This window comes from Camellia sinensis, chromosome 7 (assembly GCF_055761805.1).
Source record: "Camellia sinensis isolate YWXY chromosome 7, ASM5576180v1, whole genome shotgun sequence".
In the NCBI taxonomy this organism is placed as follows: Eukaryota; Viridiplantae; Streptophyta; class Magnoliopsida; order Ericales; family Theaceae; genus Camellia; species Camellia sinensis.
In genome coordinates this window covers 189,207,749-189,216,884 of record NC_138967.1, presented here as the reverse complement: position 1 = coordinate 189,216,884, position 9,136 = coordinate 189,207,749, and the positions used below count along the sequence as shown (strand labels likewise).

Here is a 9,136-nt window from a genome sequence, read left to right as displayed (position 1 = left end):
CTTATCATCCTCAGACTGACGGGCAGTCCGAGCGTACTATTCAGATCCTTGAGGATATGCTTCGGGGTTGTGTCCTTGACTTCAGTGGGACGTGGGAGAGGCACTTGCCCTTGGTAGAGTTTGCCTACAACAACAGTTTTCAGTCTAGCATCGGTATGGCACCGTTTGAGGCCTTGTATGGCCGACCGTGTAGGTCTCCAGTTTGTTGGGCCGAGGTGGGTGATGCACCTTTGTTGGGTCCGGAGTTGGTTAGGGAGACAACGGAGAAAGTTGAGCTTATCCGTAGGAGGCTTGTTACAGCCCAGAGTCGACAAAAGAGTTATGCCGACCGTAGAAGGAAGCCTTTGGCGTTTGAGGTAGGTGATCATGTCTTTCTGAAGATATCACCTAGGCGAGGTTTGATGAGGTTTGGGAAGAGTGGGAAGCTATTCCCTCGGTTTATAGGTCCTTTTGAGATCCTTGAGAGGATTGGTGAGGTTGCTTATCGGTTGGCCTTACCGCCGCAGTTGTCCGGCGTACATGACGTGTTTCATGTGAGTATGCTTCGGAAGTATGAGCCAGATCCATCACATGTGTTGGATTGGACTGATTTAAAGGTAGATGAGGATGCCTCGTATGAGGAGAGACCGGTTCGGGTCTTGGATAGGCGGGATCAGGTCCTGCGTGGCAAGACCATTCCTTTGGTGAAAGTTTTGTGGAAACATCACGGAGTGGAGGAAGCCACTTGGGAACGTGAGTTGGAAGTCCGAGAAAAATATCCGGACTTGTTTGTTGATATGTAATCTTGTATTTAAATTTTACATTTTGTTGAACTTAAGAGCTTTTATATATGTCTTAAGTTGTGAAACATTGAAAATGTTTTGGTTATTGGAAGTATGTTTTGGAACTTGCCTCATATGGAAGTTGAATGTAACATTGTATATGTTGAATATATTGTTGAAATTGGAAAGATAGTGCATAATGTTGATGCATGTTGAAAATACATAGTTGTTTACATATTGTGATATGTCTCTTGTTAAAGGGATGGGATGACCGGTAATGGGTCGAATTGTTGAATGTTAATATAACATTGTTTAAAATGGAGGAAAACTTGTTTTGAAAACTTGTGCTTAATTTCGGGGACGAAATTCTTTAAGGGGGGGAGGTTATAGCGATCCCGGGTTTACCCTTGTTGTACAGTGATCCGGACATGTGTCCGTGGATGTTGGTATTTGTTTATTATCTTGTTTGCATCCTCTTTACTGGTATATTGAGTTATAGGATGTGTTGGGCAGGTTTGTTATAGGTTGGTTGTGTTTGGGAGCCTAGTGTTGCTGCCCAGATTTTTGGTCCTTCGCTCGAGCGAGGAGTTTGTCGCTCGAGCGAGAGTTGAGTTGTGTCTGGTGGGTCGAGCCAGGGTGGCTTCGCTCGAGCGAGTGTTGCGTCTGGTTCTGGACCTGAGAGTTGCCTTTCTTGGCTCGAGCGAGCTTCCTTCGCTCGAGCGGTCTGGGTTTTTCTTCGCTCGATCGAGAACTTCTTGGCTCGAGCGAGAGTTTTCTGTGTCTGGTCGCTCGAGCGACCAAGTCTTCGCTCGAGCGAGCGTGTTTTATATCAGCGGGCAGTAGCGTTTTAAACATCACTTTTTCACTTCCTTTCTTTGAGCAAAACCTAAATCCGACACTCTCTCTCTCTAAACTTACATTCTCTCTAAGATTTGATCTCCCTAGAGTGTGAATCTAGCCTAGGGCCTTTGTTAAAAAGATAGAGGGCGTTGAGAGCTTTGATTTAGTCTGAAAAAGTTTGGATTTGGAGCAAGTTGATCTTCGAGTCTTCATCTCCTTTGTGGCTTAAACTTCGAGGTAGGGATATCCTACTCCTCTCTATGGATTTTGTCTTTAAATTTTGGCATTTTGAGATGTTGGGGTTGGTTTGGTAATTTTGTGAAAGTTTGGGGCTTTTGTGCAATTTTACAAAAGTTGGGGTTTTATTCATAATAAACTTAGATACATGTTTGGCATAGAGAAATGGAATAAATGTTGAATCATTGATGAAAATGGGACCTAAGGGTTGAAATGGTAATTATGGAAAATGGCCTAATTACATTGATTGATTAATTGGGATAATTAATGGTAAGAAATGAGGAAATGAAATGTTGATTGAATATCCATTTGTGCATTTATTTTCTGCTTAGAAATAACTGCTTTGGGCTATCGGTGGAGGATAGTCGTGATTGTTGTAGACAATGCATGATGATTAGGCAAACTGAAACTAATCAATGAAATGTGTCATGAAACTTGACGGTTGATAGAATACATTAACTGTATGTATTAGGTGATTGTATATAGAACCAATGTGTTTATATACGTTATGTGTAGAGGAGGAGATAGGGGATGTACTCCGCGGTTTAGGGGAAGATAGGGGATGTACCTCTAAACCGGATAGTGTTGGGAGAAGATAGGGGATGAACTCCGTAGACACAGCTCATACGCTTGTCTAGAGAAGTGAAGATAGAGCTTATATGCTTATCTGTGAATGTGGGATATTGTTGTTATACATATCTGTTGAGAATGTGGATATAGCTTTTATGCTTATCTGAATGTGAGATATAGTTTTTATACATATCTGTGGAAATGATGATAGAGCTAGCATGCTTATCTGTTGAAAAAGGGAAAAATGAAAGGTAACTTAGACTCATAAGTTGTATGACATAAATGTGTAATTTATGTGAATGTATCCGTGTTAGCCATCTATCAATTGCTAATCTTTTAGTCATTGTTCATGGTTGGTTTAGTGTATTTCTACTGGGCTGTGGCTCACCCTATATGGAAATATCATTTTCAGGTGCAGGTAGCATGCCACCTCCAAGGATATAGCTGGGAGGCTAGAGGCGGACATACTTTTGTCGCTTAACTTTTGATGTATTACATGTAACTTCAAGCCAAGGGCTTAATGTGTAAACGAGTTAGTACTCTTTTGTTGTAACCAAGTGTTATCTTGGAAAGCTGTAAGCCCGTAGGGCATTTTGTTTTGATGTTAACATGTAATACTTATGTAATGGAACTCTAATGTATAAAAGAATGTGGTTAGTTTATATGTAAATGCATGTCTTATCTGATGGGTTTATTGTTATTATTTTGAGGGCGTTACAGGGTGCAAATGAGAAATGTCCATAGTCATTATTTGGTGTTCTTCCTTTCTCATCTCAAACTCATGTTTTTGTATCTTAAGTTCTTTCATCTGTTGTAGTGCTTGAATCCTTTTTTCTTCTCTTTCCTCTTTTTTCTTTTCTTTCTCAGCATGGTGGTGGTTAAATATGTCTAATTGTGTACTCATTTTTTGGACTTCAGTTTCAATGACTTGATTTCTCCGAAATAATTCTTTTGCAGATTTCCTACCCATCGGCCTTTTACTCCTTGCAGAGACACTGCCCTCACCAACAGTTAGATTGTTACCAACACTTGGATTGGTGTCATCTTCAAGAGAAATGCAATTATCCATCGGGGAATCGGGGGCTAAATCAGGGAAAAATTGTGTATGTATCCTTTGTTAGGTTTTTATTCTTGGCAACCCCGTTTGACAAAACTCCTTTCAGATGTATTTATTTTCGCACTTTTATTTCAGTGAGGCTATGGGTTTATTAGATGCGAATCCAAACCCGAATTGAACCATGCAGAGAAGTTTGTGATGTTAATGCTTTCAAGATTGCCAGTTCGCTGATTATTACGGGGGTCGAGCTGCCCGGTCAGCTCGCGGCCGAAGCAAAATGCAAAATTGCATTCAAAATTGCATGTCCGTCGTTGCTCGCTCAAGCCAAGGAATTCTCGCTCGAGCTAGGGCTTGCTCGCTCGAGCCAAGGATTGCGTCCATACAAAAACCTGAAAGAGTGTATTCCTCGCTCGAGCCAAGGATTCGTCGCTCGAGCCAAGGCACTAGTAGAAATCATGAAAAATACACTACTCGCTCGAGCCAGAAAAGCTTCGCTCGAGCGAGCCTCAGAATCCGGATTTCTCAAGGAGTTTGTTTTCTTCCCAATCTAGGATTACTTTTTGTTCTCTATAAATACTTGGTTTTCTCCCAAAACTAAGTGATTTTGATTGAAGTTCTCCAGATCTTATTTTTTGGATCTTAAGGTTTATATCTGGAGATATTTTGTTTGTTTTCTTTGATGCTTTTATTGAGTCTTCAACTCATGATTTAAAGAGAGTACATCAAAGGTTTGTTTGTTATACACAAAAGAGAGAGTTGTTCTTCAGTTGTGGATTCTGAAGAATTTGAGCCTGAAGCTTTGGTGGAATCCAGAGTGGCTCATCAGAAAGACAATTCCGTGGTGAAGATGGGGTTGGAAGAGGCACATAGAGGTTGGTTCAATTAGGCGTTGTGGATTCGCTAGGTAATTGAGAGTATACCTGTGTAATTCCTTTAAATCTTCTTAGTGGATTGTTCTTGTGGCTGTTGCCCGTGGTTTTTTTATCACAGTTGGAGGTGTCCAATTGTGGTTTTTTCCACGTAAAATCGTTGTGTCTCTTTCTCTTGATTGTTTGATTGGGATTGTTATATTTTACTTAAAATTGATACATAATCACAAATCAACATCTAGGGGATTTCTAGATTTTTCATCCTTGACTTCACTCGTATTCGTAGGATTTACATCTTGTCACCTAATATTGTTTTGCAAAATTGGCCAGCAATGTTCAAAAATAAAATGTTTGTTTTCATCTTGATGGTATAACAATTTTTCTTGAAGCATCTATATCAAAAAAATATTAAATTAATTAATTAGTTAATTTTTATGTAAGTCAAAATAAAAATTAAAAAAAACTAACATAATAAATAAAAATGAAATCTTACTATATCAACTTGTGACGCCCCACTTGGATGTAGATTTTCAACTTGTGCTAGACAGCCACGAAATTTGTTGCAACATTTCATTATTACACCCTATTGAGATGAGATAGACACTTGTGTTCTTGAGTGATCATTTTGCAGCGAGCAAAAATTTTCAAAATTCTTCCCCAAAAATGAGTATGCGATTGCGAATTTCCAACAATTGGGTCTTCAGTAATGTGACATCAAGCTCTACAAATTGCCACATCTTCTTCAGTAGTAAATGATTTTCCTCTCTTTGTTTTTGATGAACCTTCCATAGTGATTGTGTGAAAAAACTAAAAATAATATAATTTCAGAAATTTAGTATGAAATCAAATTGAGATGAAGAGAGAAGAAAAGAAAAATGAAATGTGCAATGGTTGCTGTGAAAAAAAAAATCAAACAAAGAGTTCCTATTTATAAAAATTCAAATAGACCCAACGGCTCTATCAAATGCCCAAACAGAGCCCAACGGCTCTTTTGAAATAAAAATAAATTTTATTTTTTTAAGCCATCCACCCACTCAGCAAATTGAGTTTATTTTTTTTTTTTTAAGCCAAACAGAGCCCAACAGCTCTATCAAATGCCATCCCCATCGTCCACGTGTTGATCTTGAACGGTTGAGATGATTTGTTCGTCAACGTTTTCTTCCTCTCCCTCTCACTGTCTCTCTCATTCCTCCTCCATGTCCCTCTCACTCTCAGATTCGTCTCTCACTCTCAATCTCTTCTCTCTCTCTTCGATCGGTGAATCTTCTCACTCTCTTCTCACACTCTATCTCTCTCTCACTGTCTTCGATCTACCTCTCTCTCACTGTCTTCAATCTACCATTCCCATCGTCCATGTCTCTTACTGTCTTCAATCTTCTCACTCTAGCTATGGCATGACTGCTTTAACAGTTTCAAAGATCTCTGCTTAGATTTTCAGATTTTTTGAGATTTTTGAGATCTCTTCTCACTCTGGCTATGTTGAGATCTCTTCTCACTCTGATTGGTTTTTGAGATTTTTTGGGTGGGATTGGTTGACACAGCTATGAGGAAGGTTACGGGTTTATGGGTTCTATTTGTTGTTGGGTTTGTTAGCAAATGTGTAGATGGGTTTGAGTATTTCAATCTGACAGAGCTTCGATTTGAATCTTTCTATGGAGTCTCTGCTTCAGACGGTAATAATTCTCTGCTGCCAAATCTTTCTTCTTCTCCTTCTGTTTTCTTTCTTCTTCTTTTTTAATTGAATTTTCTACATTATGGCCACTTTATGGATTTGCTGCTAATTGTAGAATCTTAAGCTAACTATGCGTAATTCTATATTGATTGATGTTACTTTTCACTATTTTCTTTATTTGGTAAAGCAAGTTTTTTGCTTTTTTGAAATTGATTTCTAATTAAATTTTCTAATTCTGATTGAATTTGTAATTGAATTTTCTAATTGAATTTTCAATTGAATTTTTTTTAATTGAATTTTCAATTGAATTTTCTAAGCAAGTTTTTTTTTAATTGAATTTTCTAATTATGATTCTGAATCTGTAATTTTCATGTTTAAACGCGTTTTCATGTTTTGTAATTCTGAATCTGTAATTTTTTTTTTTTGTGAATCTGTGAATCTGTTTGATGAATTTGATGAATAATTTTTGAATCTGTAAAAATGGTGAAACAGTTGTTGGGGGAGGGAGGGAGGGAGGGAAGGAAGGAGGGAGGGAGGGAAACCGTTGGTTTTGGCTGAGTTGACATGAATGGCAGCTACCAAAGCTTGTGTCAAATTTGACACAAGCTTTGGCATTTCTCAAATTCAGCAGCTGCTATGTTTTGCCATTGGAGCATCAAAAATCAATAGCAGCTGCTATATATAGCAATGGCAGCTCCAATGACAAACCATTGGAGATGCTCGTAGTGGTTAAGTGGAAATAATGCTCCGCGGGGAGTTACTTAAATTTATTTGATAAACTAAATCTATGAAAATTTAAAAAAGAAAGGTGGGCATATTCCTTATGGTGAAATACTGCTTCCGTTTGTTATAGTTTTATTTTTATTTTATTTTTATCTATTGTTATTATTTCAACTGATAACATTCCTTTATGTATACTAAATGTTACTTGTTATTCTGTTACTACACATTATTCATAATTTGTGAGTATTATTATCGGGGTGGGTATTTTCGGGTGGTAGTATCTTATTGAGCTCGTCGCTCACTGGCATTCCCGTTGCCCTGCCGTTTTATGCCTGATACCGAAGAAACCGAAGGAAACACCAAGGCCTTGCAAGGCGACACTCAGCCTTGGTTAGCTTGAAGAGTGCCCAAGTTCCATGAACCATTTCCTAAAAATTCTAGTTTTTCTCTAGTTTTCTTTTTATATTTGTGTCATTTCGGTTATGTACTGAGACTAAGTTGTGATGTAAGAACTTTAAATTATCGGTTGTTAATTAATGAATGTTAGTAATATTGGTGGCAATATTGATTTTAAGTTACTAAATCTTATTATGATGTTCTTAAATTTGGGGCGTCACAGAAGATGAACTTTTACTATTTTGATTTTCTTATCGTTTCTATGGAGGCATTTGCTACCAAATTTGGTCACTCCGACCAGATCTCCTTTGAAACCTTAGCGATGGCGTCATCGTCTATGTATAAGCAATAGTAGTATCAAGCGAAGCTTGAGAGATTGAGATGGTGATTAGGAAAGATTTAGTTGAGGATATAATAGTCTGATAAAATATTTAAATAATAAATTTTATCTTTTATACAAGACTTTATAATTATGAGGAGGTTTTAAAAGTATAATTTTTTTCTTAGTCTTTTTAACAATAAAAAGAAGATAAGAGGGATTTATAGCCAAAATTTCCTAAATAATAATTAAAAAAATCAATTAAAATAATCAATTTTCCAAACAAGGTCTATAGATACATATATGCGTCTATATCTACAAGCCATGTTGTACGGCGGCGCGTGCGAGCTTCTCGGTGCTGATATTGGCGGAGCGGAGCAGAGAGAGTTGGTCGGGGTGGAGGTCAGGGTAAGCGAGGAAGATGAAATTGGAGATCGCGATACCTAAGGCGGCGTCGCCGACGAACTCAAGCCTTTGGTATGACGGTGAATCGGTGTAGAAAAGGTGAGTCAGAGCTTCCTCCAAGAGCTTCTTGTTGTTGAATTGGTAGTTGAGAAGCTGTTCGATCGCTCGAACTGAATCGTCCATGTCCGTTATACACTCGTCAGCGATGGCAGTAGAGGAGTCACCAGCGAATGTGCACGGACCAATCTCGAACATTCCTGATGTGATGTTCTTGGTTTGAATCGCAAGGGTTTTAGAGAGAGAATTTGGAGAAGTTGAATATGTGAGAGAGAGAACGTGTGGTGTGGGGAAGTAATTCTGGTTACATGTAGCCAAGTGTCATGGTTGCGTGAATAATGAATTTGGAATAACTTGGTTCCATTTTTGAAATGAGAATGCTTCCGTTAAAGTTTCAATTGCACCAGAGAATTAGTTTTGTTATCGATAAGAGTTTCTTTATCTGTAAAAATTATTAAACGGTAAAAATCTTTAAAAAAATTTAATGGAGTGATATTTTTATAAATTTTTATCTGTCAAAAACTTTTATTTAACGATTTTTATCAATAAAAATTTTAACTATTTGGTTCAATTAAAAATTTAATTGGAGAAAAACCAAATCTTTTGAAAAATTAATTTAGTTTGATTTTTGAAAACAATTGGGCTACAGCTACATTTTACAAAAACCTCTCACAAATCATTTCACTCTGGTCACTCCCTAAGCTCCGTGACAACGCCGCACACTCATTTAAGTAAGTATGCAAGGCTAAGAGTTCAACACATAACCAACAATGAAAAATACTCAAATTGAGTCCTTAATTATCATAATGCTAAAATCCATAAAAATAGATAATTTTTATCATATGAAATTGTCCACCAAGTCCACTAATATAATCCACTAACAAAATAATAATCCAAGTACTTAAATCATAGTCCTACTCTCAGCACTCCCCCGAGTAAAAACCCCGCGCAGCTCTACTCCTCAGAATCTGAAAAAATTAATAAAATAAGGGTAAGCTAGACAGCCCAGTAAATAACCAACCATCACTACTCGCTGGATCAAGTATACAAAAAAAATAAATACTCGATAACCAATAAATATAATTTTTGGTACAATTCAATAAATGAACAATTATTGTAAGATGGTTTCATAGCTAAAAATAAACAATGTACAATACATTTTAATTGAAAATTCAACAAGATAATTCAAAGTAAATTCGTTGTTCAAATCGATAGTTCGATATTTAGATG

The 9,136-nt window shown here is 37.3% G+C and overlaps 1 pseudogene; it reads right to left on the bottom strand.

The window, feature by feature from the left end:
• Nucleotides 1-7,759: 7,759 nt before the first annotated feature.
• LOC145796403 (ribonuclease 3-like protein 2 pseudogene) lies at nt 7,760-8,104 on the bottom strand (annotated as a pseudogene).
• Between the last annotated feature and the right edge of the window lie 1,032 nt (nt 8,105-9,136).